Source organism: Staurois parvus, unplaced genomic scaffold (assembly GCF_062004578.1).
Source record: "Staurois parvus isolate SC_StPar_1 unplaced genomic scaffold, SC_StPar_1.0 ptg000192l, whole genome shotgun sequence".
NCBI lineage: Eukaryota > Metazoa > Chordata > Amphibia > Anura > Ranidae > Staurois > Staurois parvus.
Genome location: NW_028317988.1, coordinates 8,667,605 through 8,690,603, shown reverse-complemented (window position 1 = coordinate 8,690,603; position 22,999 = coordinate 8,667,605).

Here is a 22,999-nt window from a genome sequence, read left to right as displayed (position 1 = left end):
AATTCATCCCCCATATAGTAATTCATCCCCCATAGTAATTCATCCCCCATATAGTAATTCATCCCCCATATAGTAATTCATCCCCCATATAGTAATTCATCCCCCATAGTAATTAATCCCCCATAGTAATTCATCCCCCATATAGTAATTCATCCCCCATATAGTAATTCATTCCCCATAGTAATTCATCCCCCATAGTAATTCATCCCCCATAGTAATACATTCCCCCATATAGTAATTCATCCCCCATATAGTAATTCATCCCCCATAGTAATTCATCCCCCATAGTAATTCATCCCCCATATAGTAATTAATCCCCCATAGTAATTCATCCCCCCTATAGTAATTTGTCCCCCATATAGTAATTCATCCCCCATAGTAATTCATCCCCCATAGTAATTCATCCCCCATATAGTAATTCATCCCCCATAGTAATTAATCCCCCATAGTAATTCATCCCCCCTATAGTAATTCATCCCCCATATAGTAATTCATCCCCCATAGTAATTCATCCCCCATATAGTAATTCATCCCCCATATATTAAATCATCCCCCCTATAGTAATTCATCCCCCATATTAATTCATCCCTCATATAGTAATTCATCCCCCATAGTAATTCATCCCCCATATAGTAATTCATCCCCCATATAGTAATTCATCCCCCATATTAATTCATCCCCCATATAGTAATTCATCCCCCATAGTAATTCATCCCCCATAGTAATACATTCCCCCATATAGTAATTCATCCCCCATATAGTAATTCATACCCCATATAGTAATTCATCCCCCATATAGTAATTCATCCCCCCTATAGTAATTCATCCCCCATATAGTAATTCATCCCCCATATAGTAATTCATCCCCCATAGTAATTCATCCCCCATATTAATTCATCCCTCATATAGTAGTAGTAAGTAAGTAGCAAGCCAAGTCCCCCCTGTGTCAATTCACTTACCTTTGCTCCGCGTGTTCCTCTCGCCGTGTTCCCGCGCCGTCCCGGTCTTCAGGGCGGACTGTGAGAGGAGCCTAGCTCCTCTCACGTTCGTCACGCTGCCCCGCCTACACACATCCTGACAGCTAATCACTGGCTATCAGGATGTGAGTGGAAGCAAGACTGGTCAATCATTGCATTTGCCCTGGCTGTTTTTTTTTTTGGATCACGCTGCAGAGTCCCTGCCGCCCGAGAGGAGGGAGGGGAGCGGGCGCCCGGCACACAAGAGCCGCATGAAAGCGTGTAAAGAGCCGCTTGCCGACCACTGGTTTAGGGGAACTGAAGTGACTTAAACAAAGCCCTAGCCTCAACCCTACTGAACACCCTTGTGATGATTGTGAACCTGGTCTTCTTGTCTAACATTGGCACCTGACCTTTCAAATGCTCTTTGGCTACTTTGCCTGAATAGACACGAATTCCTATAGACACAATCCTAAATCCTGTAGAGATTCTTCCCAGATGAGCAGAGGCTGGTATAGGAATGGAGAATGGCAACTCCATAGAAATGCCCATAGTTTTGGAAAGAATGGGGTATATGTTGTATGCACAGCTACTTTTCAGCTGTGCAGACAAAAAAATAAGAAAGGAGAGATGGTTTCATGTTACTTGACATATACAGGATTTTCTGAGTCTTTCCCTTTCTACATTTCTCTTGCTAAACATACCCAGAAATGTCCAGAGGGGATGCAAAATTAGGAAACCATTGCCTCAAATTGTACCTTTTAAAGCCTGCCACTTTCCTCTGTACTCTGCTGTCCTAGGCACTGGCCCAAGAGGGCCTTTTATGGAAAATAAATCTCAGTCAGCATATGTAGCACCCTGCTAGTAGATTTAGGCAAATTTAGTTTTGGCTCCTCTGTAGCCAATCAAGCAAGTTTATTGCTTTTGGCTGTTCTGTGTTGCTCTGGAACATAGGCGTAGAGTAACCAAATAGGCAGCATGGATATTTTTGCTGACTCAGCTAATCCCTGGTCATGAAAGTGACCAGCAGGGGGCTGAGTGGGGCCTGGAACAGTATGTTCCTTTTCCTGGTGGGGAGAGACCCAGACTGGAGGGGCTGTCTGCCCTCCTGGGCCATCTGATTGGAGCTTGCGAATGGTTCAACATGGCTTCAACTCAGGAACAGCTTGGGGTGGTGGAAGGGACTCTTAAAGCTAGAAGAACAGCCTGGAGTAAAGTCTACTGAGGATCTGGTTGGGAGATTCACCGTATGGGGTCTGGCTGATACTGGAAAGAGCCATCCATGTACATAGGGACACAGTGAGTAAAGGCCTAAGAGCGATCCTGGAGGGACTGTTTGTGTTTTTTCCTCTTTTTTGTGAAGAGGCTATTCCAGATTTGTTGGCTCAGGGTTGTTTGCAATGTGGGATCCCCCTGAGCTGTATCTTTACATCCTCGTACCCTAGAGGCCTACCTTAAAAAAGCTAACCATTACTAGAGAGTGTCCTCAGCCAAAATTTCCACTAGTTCTGGGGTATTAAAAGGCTCACCCTATATCCTGTCCAAGTTTTTCGATCAATAAATCCTAAAAAGACACTTTTTGCCTGGTTATTGTGTAGAGACACTGAGAACCTACTGTGTGCCTGACTGCCATGCACCTAATAGGAAAAAAGAACCTGGGACAATCAGCGGGACCAGCTTGGGGCGTGCACTACACATGTAAATATTTAAAGTGAGATATTTAGAACAATCTTGGCACTTTTTTTCTTTTGAATTGTGGAGCAAAAAGAAAAAAGGAATAACATACTTTTCATTTAAAACATTTAAATATGCAGCGCTAGATGTTATTATATAAAATCATGAATAATAAGAAGAGATTAATATAGTCCCAGATAAGAAGTCCTCCAGAAACCAAAATTCATATATATTAGAAATGCTCTATACGGTGATATAAAAGTCCACCAAGTAGCCCCGCAGGTCAGGTGAGACAATAGCAAATCCTTTGTAGTAATGGTTTTATAATGTGCTTACCAGAACTACATGCAAACTGCGCGTTGTATGTAATGTGTAGAAAACATCAGGGTCTGGTCACCGGTATGATGTCATCAGGACGCCTTGGCGGACTCTCAGAGATGTTAATTAATCACGCTCCCAGTCCACCTCAGGACTCACCAATGGGTCCAACGTCGCTCAGACACTAGATGTAGATCCACCTTAAGGAGGCTCGTGTAATAACAAGCCAGGGAAGCAAGATGATGCCAATAGTGTAATATAGCCTTTATTGGGTAGAATCCAAAATATTCAAAAAGAGGCACTCACATCAAACACATAATTCTTGTAGATGATCCATAGGAAAGGTCAGCGTCACATAGAGGGATTCCCCTGACATGTTTCGTGTACTCACACATTTTCAAAGGCTATATTACTATACTAATTTAGTTGCGCTCATTCAATTTGTTTTATTAACATACTTTTCATACTTCAAACTTTCTAATTATTTTTGAAAATGATTAATTTCACTGTAAAGTCTTTCTATTAACCCCCCACAACCCCCCCAAAAAAAAAAAAATGGGTATGCATATGTTTTAGGTTCCATTCATTTCTATGAACGAATTAATGGGTGCATCTTCATGTGCTGACACACATTGCATTAAGATTCACTTAGAATGAGCCCTAAGGAGCCTCAATAAGTAAAGAAAATGAACCTACACTATTTTTCGACAACCCAGTACAGCATGCATGCAGTTTTTACACCTGTACATTACAGTGTGCTGGAGGGCAAGTACATTTCTTCATACAGTATATGTGCATTAGGGTGCTGTTCAAGATGAATGACAAAGTATCGCAATACACAGACTACTAATAAGGATTGTTTTCCACATTGTAGATTTCATTTTTTGTATTCTTTACACATATATTTTAAGAGTTATTAAATATCTTTGGGGTTACTCAACAATTGCAGTTCTCTGTGATTCTAAAGCATTTACTATAAAATAAAAACTAGAGAATGTATAAAAGAAATGATAATGTTTCTAAATTAGATTCATATTTTTTGCTAAATCAGAAGCTTATTGAATTTCTGACCTAGAAACAAAAGAGATAAAGAAATGGCTCATCATGAAAAGCTAAAGATAAACTATGTCAGCTAGGAGGAATGAGCAAAATAATGAATAACTGACTTAAAAGGATAATGGCAAATGACTGTAATGATATATAATTAGGTTATTTTTAAACTAAATTTTGCCATCACTGATATTAAAAGGAAAATTATACTAACTTTCAACAAATATGTCATGATGTGAGGACTGGAGTTCTGGAAAAAATTGTTTTTCCATGTCTTTATATACCATCTTTAATGCTAACCTTGATGTGTGTGTGTGTGTGTGTGGGGGGGGGGGGGTATTTTTATCATCAAGGTTGACCCTGAATGAAGACTGCCACAAACCCCCAATGGTCCCAGATTGACTTCATGTCCAGAAGATTTGGACCATGTCACTCTGCTTGGTGCTGGAACATTTGTATGACACATGAATGACAGTAGCAGCATAGGTTCAGGCAGAGGTGTGGAGGCAGGGTAAGGAAACTGTCCCCGACTGACACTAATGTCCCCCACTGAGTCCCAATGTTCCTTACTGAGATCCAATGTCCCTCACTGTGCACCTTTTCACCCTCACCCCTGCTAATCAAGCATCCTTCTCTTTTCTTCTCTGAGCACCAAGCCCCCCCCCCCTATTAAATACAAGTGCTTCCCTTTCCCCCCAGGACAACATTGTCCCCTACTGTGCACCAGTGTCCCTCAGTGACCACCAGTGTCCCTTATTGACACCAATGCCATCACTGACCCCTTGTCACCTACTAAGCACCAATGCCCCCACTAACACTAATATGTCCCCCACTGAGTACCAGTGGCCCTTACTGAGCACCCCCCCCAGCTGACACCAATGCCCTCATTGACATCAATGTCCTTCTCTGAGCACTAATGTCCCCCACACTGACATCAAGGCACCCCCCCCTCCCCGGACACCATTGTCCTCTACTTTGCACTAATGTCCCTCAGCGAGCACTAGTGTAACTTATTGATATCACTGTCACTACTGGCATCAATGTCCCCCACTGACACTAATGCCTTTCCCTTCTACCTTGTTGAGCACCATTTGTCGGTATCCCCCCAATGAGCACCTGAATGCTAAAACATTTTCCCTACTGACAGTGGGGCACTTTTACTGACTACTGCCAGCAGGCATATTTTCCTTACACTGACCACCGACACCAGCAATATAAAAGGCACCATGACACATTCTCCTGTCTGCTATTACATTCCTAACCAAAGTGTTTAGTATCTAAACTGTTGCTGGCTGCTAAGTGTATACTGCAGTATTTACCAACTATTATAATGGAGCTTTTCTTTAAGGTAAGCACAAAGTGTTAGCTCTCTGTCCACATTCAGCACTATGTAACCAAAGCCATATGTCACTACAGCATGCTAACTGTGCTGCAAGGTTTTCCTTTCCTAGTTGTTCCTTTTCCTCAACTGCTAATGTTGGAAGGTACACTGATATATTCTGTAAACCAGTGTTTACAGAACCCTAAGGTTCCTCCTGAAGATGCTAGGGGATCCTTGAGTAGTGAACTATGGTGGATTGATCTCCCACATATTCTGACTACCAAACACAAGGGAGTAAATATACACCAACCACCAATCTAAGGGTCACTTCTACAGTGACCAGGGCTGGTGCTTCCACTAGGCAAACTAGGCAGCCGCCTAGGGCGCACTGCCACCTAGGGGCGCCTGGGCATAACACAGGCCAGCACTCTCTCTGTGTGGGACGCCACCACATCATGAATGATCCTACAGCTGAGGGGAGGGGTGGCGGAGGGGAAGAAAATGCCGGGTGCCCGGGGACCAGTGTAGCAGCTGAGCTGCCGTTCCTTCCAGTGTGCCTCTCAGACTCAGTCCTTTACTGCTGGCAGCTGCTGATCACTGTGGAGTTCCAGCCCTTCTCTTCCTATTCATCAGCGTAGGGAGAGCTGCGCCTGTGGAGGAAGGTAATGTCTGACTCTGATGTCTCATGTCTGTGTGAGTATGACCCAGCCGGCTGGCCATCCATCACATGTGCAATGTGTCAGTGAATGATAACATCATCACAATCCCAAAGCCTGCTGTTCTAGTGCCTGCTGATCTGTGTCAATGTTGGTGGTGGTGTGTTGTGTCAGATCTGTCACTATGTGTGATCGCTCAGTTCAGATATTTTGTGTGTGTGCGTGTGTGAGCTGGGTTGCCTGCTGTCACAGCGTTTTATCTCCCCCATTGCCTGGGGAATTCCAGCCTGGGATCTGTCAGAGTGTGGATCCATCATCCTCCACTCACTGCAACTGTCACCTGCCACTACCAGCCACAGATACAGTCCGTCTGTGACACTGATTTTGTCTTTAATATTGGTGCTGGTGCCATCTCATGGCACTTATTTTTGCAAATTAAAAGAAATTTAGCAGTTTCATGTTTTCTTGATTTAATATTCTCTGCTGTTTTTCAAGATTTGTATTTATTGATTAATTTGGGCGGGGGGAAGGGGGGGACAAGTAGCTGGTCTTGCCTAGGGTGCAAAATAATCTAGCACCGACTCTGACAGTGACCACTAATGTTAGAGGACTTCGTCATTTCTCCTGTCTACCTTACTTTTCTGCGGTCATTATTTATATCAAGATTACAAAAAACTGTTTTGTAGGGGGGCGGTAACAAAAAAATATGCCTTGGGTATCAATTACACTAGGTATGTCACATTACGTGCTCTTTTATTTAAAACTTTTTTCAACTTATTGATCATGCTGTTGCACCATAGGCTGAAAGTATAATCCTTTTTAGTGGGGGTTCCCCAATAATTGATAATTATTTTAAGGGTCCCTCAAGGGTAAAAAGGTTGAGAAAGACAGCTGTAAATGAAGGTGGATCCCCAATCAAGCATGTTAGAAATATAGAGGATTAGTAGCAAAAAGACCAGTATTCCATCATCTGGTCTGCCCTTATTGTAATTGTGTGGGTTTTTTTTTAATTTTGTCTGAAGATATACCTAATTTGTTCCAATTCGCATGGTGTGCACATATATGTGACCTGACGGAAGTGGATCTTCTTCTGTAGGGCCTTATATGTGTGCTTGCTGTGAGTACTGACAGCTCCAGGTCTCGTTCTAACAAATCAGGAGGCGGGAAGACTTGCTTTCAGTTGCATTATTGTGATTGGCTATCAGAGTGATCAATCACTGTACAGCCCACCCCTATACTCTCTTGTTGGATGGGGAAGAAGATACATTGTATCTTTTCTCCTTGATAGAGAAGAAGTTTGAAAACAAACAAAAATAAAATTAGGGAAAAAAATCATAAATAAAATAGCTAGATCATAGTTTGATCTAGATTAGTGTCAGAGTAAGGGTCAAGGTTACAGGTTAAGGTCAGGGTCAGTGTGTTTTAGGTTAGATTAAAAAAACAAATGAAAACTATTATTTCTTGGTCCTACTACAGGTACAAACAATGAATAACTTACACATATCCATGCGATTGTCAGGAGTAGGAGAATTTGTTTTGGGCTGTTCTTTAGTGGTAGGTCATGGTAATAGCAAAAAATATACAGCTAAATTTCAAACAAATATTTTTTGGACCAGTTTTGCTTTGATATTACAAACAATATACAGTACTCATTACTATATTATTACTATTTACCACCAAATGAAAGCTCGGTTTGTGCTGACAAAAACAAGGTATATTTCAGCTTGATACACAAAGTGGTTGCGATGATGTGTTTAGATTTACTAACATATTCCAAACTTGCAAGAGTGGTTTCAAGAGTTATGATTAGTTTTACCCTGATGATGAAGTGGTTAAATTGAATTACTGTTTATTGACATTCACTTACTGATGATGCTGAACCTAACCTGGCTTAAAAGCATACCTTGTGATGTCATAACGTAATTTGTGAGTTCAAACAGTAATCTCCAAATTGTGGCCCGTGGGCCAAATGCAGCCCTTTGCTTACCTTTATCTGTCCTTTGGGGCACTATTCCTCCCACTGATATCAACAGTGGAGAATTATTCCTTCCACTTTACCAATGATGGGGCACTGAACTCAAGGATGGGGCACTACCAGGGGCGGACTGACCATTTGGAAACTCAGGCACTGCCCGAGGGCCCAGGGTCAGTAGGGGGCCCCATGAGATGCCCCTGGTACCTGTTTCATAGGCTTTTTTGAGTTTGGGCAAGGACACAGGGGCCCAATGATCCCCTATTGCCCAGGGACCCCATGAGTTGTCAGTCCGCCCCTGGGCACTACTCCACCCACTGAACCCAACAATAGGTCAGTATATCTCCCACTGAAACCAAGGATAGGACACTATTCATCCTATTAACACCAATGATAGGGCTCTATTCCTCCCGCTAAACCCAATGATGGGGCTCTGTTCCTTCTCCTTCTGACTGTAATTCCTTTTACTTCCACTGACCAGCAAACATAAGACATTGCCTACTCCCACTGATGCAGGGGCATTTTCTACTCCTGCTGGCCACAGTCCAGCCTTCTTGAAACCTAAAGGACAGGAAACTGGCCCTTTATTTAGAGAGTCCTGAGACCCCTGATTTAGAAGGTTGTTTATGTTTATGATTTGATTGATCTCTTTGCCCTACATAGAAGTTTCTATTAATACTCCTAGATAGTAAGCTCCAAGGATCAGGGCCCTCCTATCCCTCTTGTATTGAACTGTATTGTTACTGTATTGTCTCCCGTTATATTGTAAAGCACTGAGCAAACTGTTGGCGCTATATAAATCCTGTATAACAATAATAAATCTAGATTGTAAGCTCCAAGGATCAGGGCCCTCCTAGCCCTCTTGTATTGAACTGTATTGTTGCTGTATTGTCTCCCGTTATATTGTAAAGCGCTGAGCAAACTGTTGGCGCTATATAAATCCTGTATAATAATAATAATTAATCTGTCTCTACATTTCTGACAATTTTATTTTATTTGTAAAAAAAACATGGCATGATCTGGAATTCTCCATTAATAAAAAAAAATCTTCAAGCTTTAAAGGCACTCCTTACATAGTTACACATCAGTGACACAGAACAAGGAATGTACATTCAATATTCAAGGAAAGACAGTAAAGTGTAAATCCATATAAAATTAAAAGCAACCACATTCATTTTGCCCAGTCTGTATCTGCCAACACAAGCTGTCAAACTCATAAGGGGTAACCCACATCCTCGCAATCACTCCGTACCCACCTCATTATTCTGAGACCTGCAACACAAGCCTTTTTCTTTGTAGGGATCATGCACACTCCACACATAGCACTTTCATAATATTACACATTCTGCAGCTCTCACAGCTCTGAAAAACACAGCACATTCATGGCCTTATCTAAACAGCTTTGAAAGTATAACTGACTGAGCCAGCAATCTACTAGTCATTCTTGGCAGGGGTTCTATTTTTTTCCATTCAATCATGAATATAAAGCCAGCACGAGGCACAGCTCTGGTATATATTTGGAAATGCAATACAAGTAATAATTCAGACTCGACCATGTTGACTGAAAAACACAGGTGAAAATAGAACTCTCCGTCTGAGAATCTGACACAAGGCTGGAGAACGACGCAGGAAGTCGAAAACTATTTTTTTTTGCCTAAAGCATGACTCCAACAAAAATTTTATTTTGGAAGGTGTCGAGGGCAGTGTGTGTGTGCAATTATATAATAATGGAAAGAGCCAGACAATGAATGATGTGGTTGCAACTAAATCCATGGATTTGTTTTTCAACCAAGCCTACAGTGTGGTGAACCAAAAAAAGTGCATTAGAGTGTATCCCTAACTGAAGAGGGGCATAAGATTCCTGATGGTGACAAAACACACCAAAAGTTGCAGCGAACCCCACACATCATGATCAACCGAAGCCAACCAACGGGTACTGGGTGGGGGGCTCTCCCAAAGAGAGATCTCCCAAGGCAGGGAAAGCAGAAACCTGATGGCCACACATCCTCCCCATAGACTTCAGGGTAGGCCTGAAGACCTACACCATACCACCCTGTGGGTAAAAGGACACACATATAAAGTTTAGTGAGACAAATATGAAGAGTGGGTAAACAAAAAAGTGCCAATGTGAACACAATGGCTAGGCCTTGAGGGCTGTTAATGACTCAGCCCATGAGGTGATGTGTAGAAAAAAATCAAGTTGTGTTCTAAATTGTTCCAAAGTAATACTAAATCTATATAGAGATAATCAAGCGGTTGAGTTGTTTTTTAGGGAAATGTTATCATGGGGAAGGTGCTTTGCGTTAGGATGTGAAAAACAAAAACATTAATTGAGTGGCAGTTCTAAAGATGTAGAAGCAGTTCTAAAGCTATACATTCATAGTGATACTAAATCCATTGATGATGAATGCAGACATGGCCAAGGGGTTGAGCTGTGTTTTAGGAAAATGTTACTATAGGAAGGGTGCTTAGAGTTAGTTTCTATAAACTGTAGAGAGAAGAATGCGAAAAAACAACAAGAACATTCTTTCTTTCTTGCCACAAACTAGTTTCATTTGAAAGCCCTTAAGGTGTGCACAGACCTGCTATTTGCATGGAATCCCAGAAATGGGGCTTCCAACAAGGGGGTAGTGCCTCCTCCAGGGGGACAGCACAAGATAGGAGGTGAGTGATGCAATTATAGATGCTTTTTTGTTTTGAACCTAATCTGTGGAACCTTTTTATAAAAAAAAAATAATAGCATGAAGTTGGACTTTAAAGGAAAGCTATCTAGAGAGAAACATAGACTTCCAATTCTGAGCTTCTACTGGTTTTCTGGCTCTTATGCTAATCCAGTAACTTCATTATACCATGAGTGTCATGCTGTGGGGTCAACAACAGGGGCGGACTGACAACTCATGGGGCCCCCGGGCAATAGGGGATCATGGGGCCCCTGTGTCCTTTCCCAAACTCAAAAAAGCCTATGAAAAAAGTACCAGGGGCATCTCATGGGGCCTCCTACTGACCCCGGGCCCTCGGGCAGTGCCCGAGTTTCCAAATGGTCAGTCCGCCCCTGGTCACCAACTACAGAATGGAGCCTCAGACAGTGAATTCTGGCTGTAATCTTTGCTATTAGGATAATTATTAATCACGCTGGTTGGTTAATTAGATCCTGTCTAAATTAGCCATAGTATGTGTATGTATGAATGTACGTTAGGGACCTTAGATTGTATGCCCCCAATTGTAGAGCTCCAAAACAACATCTTAAGAATCCAAAGTCTTTTACTGATTCCACAAGAAAGCAACAGGCATCCAACACATTCCAGGAGCCCCCAAATCCTCTTTCATCAGGGCTATGAGTAATATATATTCCATTTTTTCAATTTTATATGCCAATATTTTAGCCCCAATGAAGGGGGATATTTGGCCCTAAAGCACATTGGCTACCTTTTGCTTTCTTGTGGAATCAATAATTTATGTTGGACTCCTAGGACATGCTTTTGGTGATCTTATTGGCTCTATTATATTTGGGTTTCTCTGCCTGGGTGACCCCCTGTCAGGGCCTGGGACTTCTACTGTGTCAGGCAGTAACTCTTCTCACTGAGCTACCTAGGATGCTGGACAACACTCTGCCTCTTCTATTGGATAATCCTGCCTTGTTCCTTGTTTGCTCTTGAACCTTGAACTCCTTGCTCCTCCCATGAACTTCCTATATAAGCCATGTCCTTGGACTTCCTCCTTGCCAGATTATTGTGCCTTTCCAGCCAATATCCTGCTACTGTTCCTGCTGCTGTCTACTCCTCCGCTACTGATCTTTGGCTTGTTCCTGACCACGATTTTGTCTCATCCTAACGTACTACGATTGATCTGCTACCATTTGTGACCGACCCTTGGCTTGTGACCGACTCTGCTTTCGTCTGATCCCTAACCTGTTGATCCGCTATTGGTTCCCAGTCTGCTCATTCCCTGGTGGGGTGATCCTGAGATCTGCGACCTGGTATTAACACGCAGCCCAATCCATCTCCACCATTAGGAGCTCTGGTGAATACCGGTTAATACTTAGACCCCGCACCTCAGGTGAGCCTGCGTCATTCCCAGGGGGATCCGCTGGTGTACCTATCCTGCTGGTTCCAGGTAAGCCTTTTACTGCTATAGCAACTGGTCTCTGAACCTGACCTTACACCGTGACACCCCCTAAGACTGAGCGGGGCCTTGTTTTGAAGAGAGCTGTCGAACCAAGGTAATCAGGCTCAAATAATGACTATTTTCCACTGACTGAGGATTTGTGTCTGACATATTTCTACCCTTTCATGCGATATTAACTCCTTATGTGGACTGCAAAACATCTAAGAGGTTATAACATTTGATGAGCATCCCTGGTATCCTGAGCTCTTGTTCCAGCAAGGAAACTATATACACAGACATGCATGTATGTAGTAAGGTGTAAGTTTAAAGCAGTAGTAAACCGTATGAAAAGAAAAAAAAACATTCCCTGCAAGTCAATGGCATAATGCACCAGATACTGGCATCTTATGTAAAACTTACCTTATGACGAAGCCCTCCAGTGGCACACTGTCACCCCTGTAAATGTTTCCATCTCCACCCGGTCTTCCATCCATATTCATGTACGCCTGCTATCTGACTCGTTGAGCTACGATGACGTGTATGCACAGGGGAGTCATGGGCCACAGTGCTCTGAAGGAACAGCATGGGCATGGGTTCCTTCAGAGCATATGCGTCAGCTAAAAAAAAAACCCCAAATATCACCTAAACTGTGCATGTTTAGGTGATATGCATTTTACCTGCAGGTAAGCTTTATTAAAAGCTTACCTGTAGGAAAAAATTAACAAAATGGCTTTACTTCCACTTTAACACAGGTATTTTTTACTTTTCAGATGTCACAAAACCACTCATTGACTTCTTTTCACTTTGTATTCAGAAGGATGGAGCCATCTTTGTACAGGCATCATCCAAGATCAGCATCTACTATTTGGGCAAAGTTACTGGCTCAGAGATAAGGTCATGAGTTGAGTTACGAGATGCCAGAAAGTTATCTTGCTGCAACAGTCCTAGAGAGTAATCAGTTGGTGAGGGGGACTAAGAAAATCCCTCCTCCTGCCTGCAGCAGACCAATGACTTAATTCATCCAAATTGCATCTGCACAGACTGGAGTTAAGGCACTGCTTTTCAATGATAAAAGGTGACCTTTTTTATTATACTGTTGACATAACATTTTAGGAATTTATTTATGCACATTTCTAAAGTTACTGATAGCTCTGATTTAACAACCATAACCCTGTTCATAAATACAAACCAACACAATCAAAGTGCACCATCTAAGAGAAGCATTTTACTAGGGAATGGACTGAGGGTTTTTGTTCAAACATACTTGAGTTGTGTCAACAACCATTTTCTTCACTGTCAACTGCTTCTTATTTTTGCCTCACCGCTGCATAGCTCTCTTTTCTAAAACAAATAGAGAAACAAACTTACAGAAAGAACTCTTTTAGCTTCCTATAACTAGTTGTGCAAAATATAAAAAGTGATGCTAATGGAGTGGACCCAAAAAACAATAGTACCACGGCAAGAATATCCTGTTGAAGGATCTGGTGAAGGATCAGAGGACTCGTCATTGCGTAACAAGCTGGGGTTCATGTCGTTCAGGGAAAAGGCCCAAGTAGTTGGATGACCGCCTAGGTCACAGTTATTTGGCACTGGCCAGTCAGGAAGCAAGCAATAACTAGGTCTCAGTGGAGGCTCTGCAGTTTGAACCAGACAGCAATTAGTCAGAAGGGTTTTATGCGTTGCACAAAGTCCAGAGTAGAAACACTTGTTGTCCAGACAGTAGTAGATTTCAGGATGGAAACATTAAAAAACGTGAATTTATTTATTTTGTGGAATTTGTTTTTAACACCGTGCCCTCCAATTTAAAAGACTTTGTTACAAACCTCAGTGAGAATTAGCTATCAAAAAAAGACGCAGATGGTTTAAAGGGTTATTATATAAGTCCACCAGCATCAAATTTTAAAACGCGCTAACAAAAACACAAATTTTTCTGTTCGTTTTGTTAGAGCGAGGAAGTGTAAAAACCCTGTTTTATTGATGTCTGTGTCCTCTGCTGAGGAGATTTAGTCTAGGTTCACACCTATGCAGTTTGTGTTTGATCTATTTCTGCAGTGCGTTTTGTACTACATGCTTTTCTGCAGCGTTTCCATTGAAGTCTATAGAACTAAAATTGCAACTTTTTGCAATAAAAAAAGTCACCCTTACCAAAAAACGCACCGGGTGAAAATGTGGAGATGTGAACTTGTACCACAGGAAATCATGTTAAATGGACTGTAGTGTGTTTCGGCAAAACACAAAACGCTACGGAAAACGCTTAGGTGTGAACCTAGGGTTACACTTTCTGTCCTGGTGACCATTCTCTCTGGTACAGAAAGGAAGGATAAATGCAATTTTTTAAATGCGTAATTGGGTTGTGGAGATTGGAGGAAAGTATAACTGGCACCACATCCCAAATATGTAAAAAGAAAAGGAGAACAATCAAGACTTTTCAGGTGCCCCCAAATATGTAAAGAGAAAAGGAGAACAAGCGGAACTTTTTTGGTGCCCAAACATCCACAACATCACCCCCAGCTTTATCACCAACCTCATCTTCAGGTATCGCCCAAACTATCTTCTTCATTCCTCCCAAGACTTCCTGCTCTCAGGTTCCCTTGTTACCTCCTCCCATCCTCGCCTCCAGGACTTCTCTAGAGCCTCTCCTCCCTGCCCCTTTATGTCCTGTTAGCTCCTACCCTGTCCACCTTTAGATAATCTTTGAAAACCCATTTATTCAGAGAAGCCTACCCCACCTCCACCTAAGAACTTGAGTCACCTCCATCAGATCATCCCCTGCAGCTATTGTCTTTTGTAGCACCCCCCCCCCCCCTTTAGATTGTAAGCTCCATGAGCAGGGCCCTCCAATTCCTTCTATATCAAACTGTATTGTAATTGTACTGTCCCCCTTATATTGTAAAGCACTGCGTAAACTGTTGGCGCTATATAAATCCTGTATAAAAATAATAATAATGTAAAGAGAAAATGAGAACATGCGGGACATTTCAGGTGCCCCAAATATGTAAAAGAAAATGAGGAACACTCAGGAATTTTCAGGTGCCACCAAATATGTAAAATGAAAACGAGAACAAGCTGGACATTTCAGGTGCCCCAAATATGTAAAAAGAAAAAGAACAAGCAGGACATTTTAGGTGCCCCAAATATGTAAGAAGAAAAGGAGAGCAATCAGGACTTTTCAGGTGCCCCCAAATATGTAAAGAGAAAAGGAGAACAAGCGGGACTATTTGGGTGCCCAAACATTCACAGCATCGCCCCCAACTATATCACAAACCCCAACTGCAGATATCGTCCAAACCATCTTCTTCATTCCTCCCAAGACCTCCTGCTCTCTAGTTCCTTTGTTACCTCCACCCATGCTCGCCTCCAGGACTTCTATAGAGCCTCTCCTCCCTGCCCCTTCATATCTGGTTAGCTCCTACCCTGACTGCCTTTAGATGATCCTTGAAAACCCATTATTCAGAGAAGCCTACCCCTCCTCCAATTAAGAACTGTACTTGAGTCACCTCCATCAGATCATCCCCTGCAGCTATTGCCTTTTGTACCCCCCCCCCCTTTAGATTGTAAGCTCCATGAGCAGGGCCCTCCAATTCCTTCTGTATCAAACTGTATTGTAATTGTACTGTCCTCCTTATATTGTAAAGCACTGCATAAACTGTTGGCACTATATAAATCCTGTATAATAATAATATGGGCAGCACAGTGGCTAAATGGTTAGCACTTCCGCCTGGCAGTACTAGGGTCATTGGTTCAAATCCCAGCCATGGCACCTCCTGCCCGGAGTTTGCATGTTCTCCCTGTGTCTGCGTGGGTTTTCTCTGGGTACTCCGGTTTCCTCCCACACTTCAAAGACGTGCTGGTAGGTTAATTGGATCCTGTCTAAATTGACCCTTGTATATGAATGTGAGTTAGGGTCCTTAGATTGTACACCCCTTGAGGGTTAGGACTGATGTGAATGTACAATATATATGTAAAAGCACTGCGTAAATTGATGGCACTATATAAGCACCTGAAATAAATAAAATAAATAATGTAAAGAGAAAAGAAGAACATGTGGGACATTTCAAGTGCCCCAAATATGTAAATAGGAAAGGAGAACAAGCTGAACCTTTTAGGTACCCCAAATATGTAAAAGGAAATGAGGAACACACAGGAATTTTCAGGTGCCACCAAATATGTAAAATGAAAAAGAGAACAAGCTGGACATTTCAGGGGCCCCAATTATGTAAAAAGAAAAGGAGAACAAGCGAGACATTTCAGGTGCCCCAAATATGTAAAAGGAAAGGAAGAACACGCAGGATTTTTCAGGTGTCCCAAATATGTAAAAGGAAAAGAAGACCACGTGGGACCTGTCAGATGCCTGAAAATTCTGCCTTGTCTCTTTTACTTTTTGCAATTTTTTAAATATATTTATTTTTGAACATTTTCAAAGAAGTGCAGTACAGTTTAGCACCCCTCCAGGACAAAGCAAAGGAGTGACTTACCTTCAGCATAAAGAGAGGACTAGCATTACCGTACAGTGGATCCATGGCTCCAGTGGAGAGCGTCACATGACAATGAAGAGCACCAGTCATTTTAGTCTTTTCCAAGTTTTATTGCTCCAGCTCAAAGAGAGAGAGGGTTAGGGAAGAGGTCTTCTATAACAACAGGGCTTCCAGACTCCACCTCACTCCTGCTGTAACAATGCATAACAAGGACCACAGTGTATTGTAAAATAAGGACCTTCATGAAAATAGCAGCACTGTCTTTGACGCTTCACAACTAGACAGTGCATATTTTTTCTTCCTTCCAAGCAAGTACCAGGATTATCTGAAGGCAGATGCTAATCCCGCTCCAGCAGGGTTTCTTCCACTGGCTTTCCACCTTAAATGTTGTACGCTCCTTGACTAGGCAAGGCAGCCAAGAACTCTGAACTATGACCCAAACAGGTTCCAAGCCTACTCATCACACATACTATTACACACTTCCCCAGACCGCAGACCAGGGGAAAACAGCTTACCAGGCTAGAGTCTGTATCTCCCTCACTGGAGAGTACCCGGTGGATATCAGAAGGTGGCAGCCGATGATCCTGTGGCCGTGTGAGTAAATGACCCCAGTTTTGGACGTTAGTGACTGTGTGCAGCTTTTGGACTTTTCGGGAAAGTCCTAGGCACTTGACAGCATTAGAGAGTCTGTGGAACATGTTTCAGCAAGATAGTGAAGGAGTCCTCAAAGTGTTTAGTTCTTCAGATCTTGGGTATCCCATGCTTCCTTCACCCCATCCAAGTTCATAGTTCCAATAAAACCCTAAAAGACACCCCTAGACTGTTCTTTCGAGCCAGTGGAAGAGTGAAGAAAATGCTGTGTGCCTGGCTGTGTGTGCATTAGCTTGGGGAAAATTATTGGTTTTATTAGGTATCAGTTATCAGGCTTCAAAGGTGGTACATTACATTACATTAAACTACAGGCCAAAGAGACCATGAAGATCTTCTGGGGTGTAGAAGCTGCCTGCCCGGGAACCAGATCATTTACATCAAAATCAATACCTTAAGTGATTTTTAAGTTGTAAACCTCAGACATGAAATATGAACAAAGCGTATCCCTCTATAGCATGTACTTGTCTCAGTTAAGAACACTTAGGAGAGATTTACCAAAACTGGTGCACACAGAATCTGGTGCAGTTGTGTATAGTAATCAATCAGCTTCTAACTTCAGCTTGTTCAATTAAGCTTCGACAATAAAATCTAGAAGCTGATTGGTTACCATGCACAACTGCACCAGATTCTGTGTGCACTTGTTTTAGTAAATCTCCCCCTAAGTGTCATTTCTGTCTGCTGCTTCATTTCTCTGCTATCAGCATGAATCGCTTCTGACAATTTTTCCTGACACCAAGAAAACAATGGTGACATGGGAGGGACCTCCAGTTGATTGATAGCCTTAGCTCTGCTCCTGTGTGCTGTGTGAGGGGGGTGTCCTTACCCTCCAATCAGAGCTCTCCTCACTGAGCTCTGCAGAGTGTAACTTTAGCTCTCTGCCCTCTTTATTTGAACACTCAGAAAGCTGTTTAAATTCTGGATTTTGAGTGAAGGTAGATAGGAGAAGTCTACAGGTAAACAGGTACAACCTCTGTAGGAGGGATTGTTTAATCTCTGTGCATCACCTGAAGCCAGTCACTTCATTGGGTAAATGGAAGGGTTTACAGTCACTTTAAGTACTAAAACGTATAGCAACAAAATCAGAATCTATCCTGTTCTTGTGTAGTAGAGCGTAGCAGAGTGAATTTTGATTGGATACCTAAATAAGGCAGTAAATCTTCAAAAAGTAAGAGAGTAAGGGGTTGACTTACATAAGGCAAATAGGCTGTTCTCTTTGCAAGGGGATTTTTCCCTAACCCAAAGCAATTCTAAAGGCTTATTTAAAAAAAAAAAACAAAAAAAAAAAAACATGTCCATACCTACCTGCACCGAGCAGCCCAGATCCTCCTCTTCTCTAGTCCCCTGAAGACTCTCCTGGCCCTTCCCTCCCATAAAATGTCCCCACAGCAAGCAGTGTGTGTCCATTTACACACAGAGCTGCAGCTAGGCCCCATCCTCTCTCTCTCTTCTTATTGGCTCACTAGCTTTGATTGACAGCAGTGGGAGCCAATGGCTCCTTCTTCTGTCTCAGCCAATGAGAAGAGGGAGTCCCAGGACAGCTGAGACTCCTCTCCAACCCTCCAGCAGCTGCAAGCACACAATAGGATCCTTCAGGATGGAGAGTGGGTGAAGGGTCCAGTAAATATGTTACATTTACCAGCCCTTTCCTTTTCCTGAATGAGCACAATGAGTTATCGGTACAGATCACTCACTGTGTTCATTCAAACCTGAAGCACTGTTGGGGATGGAGTGGATGCAGGGAATTTGGACCTCACATCACTGAAGGAGCAGACCCGGAGGTAAGTACATTATAATGTGCAAGTATCCAGTGCACATCGCTGAATCAAGAGGGGGTTTAGGTATTAGGGGGGCTGGGGAGGAGCCGAACACAGAAGGTTTTTTTACCTTCATGCACAGAATGCATGAAGGTAAAAAAACTTGAGCCTTTACAGCCATTTTAATGCAGCAAAGGGTATGGAAGAAAGGGTTTACAACCACCAGTGACGGACTGACCATTCGAGCACTCGGGCATTGCCCGAGGGCCGGGGGTTAGTAGGGGGCCCCATGAGATGCCCCTTGTACCTTTCCTTGGCTTTTTCATAGGCTTTTGTGGGTGTGGTCAAGGACACAGGGGCCCCATGATCCCTTATTGCCCAGGGGCCCCATAAGTTGTCAGTCCGCCCCTGACAACCACAGTAAGATAAATCTGAAATGAAGGGGGACTCATCCAGTGCAGATGCCAGCATTCAGCCTATTCAGTACAATTCTGCTATTAGTTAAAGAAAATCAGTCTGTATATGCAGTAAAGCATGCTTGTTACACTCACTGTGGAACCTAAGGGGTTAATCCTCCGCATTGTGTAAAAATGCTGTTTGATCCTGAATTCTCTGATCCTCCCCTTCTTCCAGTGTCCCCCTCCTATCTCCTGATAAGACATATCGTCTGGAGTCACTCTACACATGCTCGGTTTGGTGTATATTGCTAGAGAGATTTTTTTTTCTTTGGAGAGTGCATATGCTCAGCACAGGGCCAAGCAGTGTTGTCCAGACAGAGGTCAAGGTTTCTGCATCCTCCTAGAGCAAAATGAAAACTCCTCCTACAAGCTTTAACATGTGCTCTGCTGGACACTGATAGAAGTCACAAGACTGCTATATACTGCTGTTGAGAAAAGGTACTTAGCACTTTATATTTACTAAACTAATTGCATATCCATGTTCTGTGTGCTGTGGGAGACCAGATATAGTGAATGCAGGATACGGGGTTTAGTAATACTTAATCACCCTACCCACCCACAACCATCCCTTATTTCGGTAGAACAAAATGGCAAATGTTCAAGCAGGTAGGAGGTTGCGCTAGGGAACTGACTTCTCCGAAGTAGTCAAATTTAATTACATAGCTACATAGTTTGCAAGGTTCAATAATAACACAAGTCCATCCAGTTTAACTGGGCAGCACAGTGGTTAAATGGTTATCACTGGCAGCACTCAGGTCGTTGGTTCAAATCCCAACCATAGCACCACCTGCCTGGAGTGTGAATGTTCTCTCTGTGCCTGCATGGGTTTCCTCCATTACTCCAGTTTCCTCCCACACTCCAAAGACATGCTAGTAAGTTAATTGGCTCCTGTCCAGGGGCAGACTGACAACTCATGGGGCCCCTGGACAATAGGGGATCATGGGGCCCCTGTGTCCTTGCCCACACTCAAATCACACCCAAAAAAGCCTATGAAAGGTACCAGGGACATCTCATGGGGCCCCCTACTGACCCCAGGCCCTAGGGGTGCCCAAGTTCCCCAATGGTCAGTCTGCCCCTGCTCCTGTCTAAATTGGCCCTAGTATGTGTATGTATGAATGTGAGTTAGAGACCATAGATTGTACACACCTTGAGGGTTAGGGACTGATGTGAATGTACAATATATATATGTAAAGTGCTGCGTAAATTAATGCTGTTATATAAGTACCTGAAATAAATAAAACCTGTGTGGGTGTGTGTGCTCATGTAAAAAAACTCATATCCTATATCCCTGTCTATTGTGTTCCCTAAGATGCCCATTCAAGATTTTTTTGAAACTATTGATACTTCCCGCTGACACCACCGATTAGGGAGTTCCACATCCTTACCACCCTGATAGTGGAAAAAAAACCATTACACAGTTTAAAGCTAAACCACTTCTCCTCCAATGTCAACATGCAAGCATGCTGCAAGTTCAAAGGTTTGTTGCAAGTCCTTTATAAAAATAAAATTGGAAAAACACATCAAACAAAAGTAAAACAAATACTTGAGTTTTCTGTTTTTTTTACCTGCAATTGCTTTAGGTTGGTGACAGGGTCTCTTTAAGGAAAGATGTTTTTGAGCAAACCGTGTGCAGAGTTTGTAAGCCATCTGTGCAGTACATGGCTGTTTTATTCATTCTCAGGAAATGAAGCTCTTCTCAGATGGCCTTATTAAAATATTTTCTTACTCCGCAGTACTGGAAGCATGCTGCTAAAGCTTTCTTTCATTTCACAGAATGTTTTTTTTTTTCCCTTTTTCTCCCTCTCCCTCTTTATTTCAGAAAGACACAGGAAGTGGCCGTGAATCACACATTCTTTCATGAGGATTCATGACAAATGTTGAATGAGTTCGCTCTCAAACACTTGGCTCGGATACCCCATGCGATTGCTGAGTCATTTTCTTATAAGTAAAAGCACAGTTCCCTCTAATTGGCTTTCAGGGTGCCTGGGAGTAGCGTTTTTTTTTTTCTTCTTTTAAATATGTCATTCATGGAAATGTTTTCTTTCCGCAGAGCGTGATTACAGACTATGGGCAATTCACAAACACTCTCCATACGCTCTACACATGAGCAATCATTGGAAGGATTGTAGGTGACAGCTTGGACCTGTGCCATCAAGGTCAAGCTTGGCCTTAACACAGCAAGGTTTCTGGCTATTTACAAATAAAAAAATGTCTATATTTAGGAAGTCGAAGGTACGCATTATTAAGAGTCAGTCTGAAAATCTTCTTGTAGGAAAAAAAAAAAGAAATCTGGAAAGTTATGTAGGGCTGAAGTGAGACAAAAATTCAACTCTTGGTTAGCTATAAACATTACAAAAGTCTAAACACTTTTTTGCAGGTCCTTACCTGCATCTGTTCTGTAGATACTCCATTCAGGTGCAATTGTTACAGAAACAATTGAGTACTGTCCATGATACTTTTTTTATTTGCACTAACATACAATTTTGAGGACAAGCTTTCGGGGAGTGTCCCCTTCTTCAAGGTCCAAGCAGTACTATACAAATCACAAAGTTTTAGCAGAATGTTAGAAGAGATTTAAAAAAAAAAAAAAAAAAAAGAGGCTAGAGATAAGACACAGCAAAAGCAAAGGAGTGGTGGGGGGGGGGGGGGGGGGGGAGACAACACTCACATCACAGAGGGAGTCAAGCTTGAGCTGATAGTCATAAAACTGTTGGATGAGTGAGGAATCCCATGTCCAAATTCAGGCCGTTATCTCTTGTGTCAAATAGAATTATCATTCTTAGTTCAAAAGTTTTTTCATTCCTGAATGGATTTGAAATTTCCTTTAAGAACTAAAATATTGAGGTCTCCCATTGTGTGGTCTGGTTGTGCGAAATGGTGTCCCACAGGTGCAAAACCAGACCACACAATGGGAGACCTCAATATTTTAGTTCTTAAAGGAAATTTCAAATCCATTCAGGAAAGAAAAGCTTTTGAACTAAGAATGATAATTCTATTTGACACAAGAGATAATGGCCTGAATTTGGACATGGGATTCCTCAATCATTATCCAACAGTTTTGTGACTATCAGCTCAAGCTTGACTCCCTCTGTGATGTGAGTGTTGTCTCCCCCCCCCCCCACTCCTTTGCTTTTGCTGTGTCTTATCTCTAGCCTCTTTTTTTTTTTTCATCTCTTCTAACATTCTGCTAAAACTTTGTGATTTGTATAGTACTGCTTGGACTTTGAAGAAGGGGACACTCCCCGAAAGCTTGTCCTCAAAATTGTATGTTAGTGCAAATAAAAAAAGTATCACGGACAGTACTCAATTGTTTCTGTCGCAAATGCACTAATACGGCTACAATCACCTCAAGGTGCAATTGTTGAAATCTTGATGAACATTTTACCCAGTGGGATATTCAAAGTTGGCCATACAATCAAAATTTCTCCAGCAGTGACTGCAACAATGTATCAGTGGGGGAGATTTAGGGATAGATCACACCAGATACAGTCCAGCACATTTTAATTATGCATCAAAAATGCATGCAAAGTGTTTTCCATGTATTCCAATGACCCTAGTTCCCACTAGTGCAGTCAGTTCCAGTCAATTTCCGTGGCAGAAAAAAAAAGTA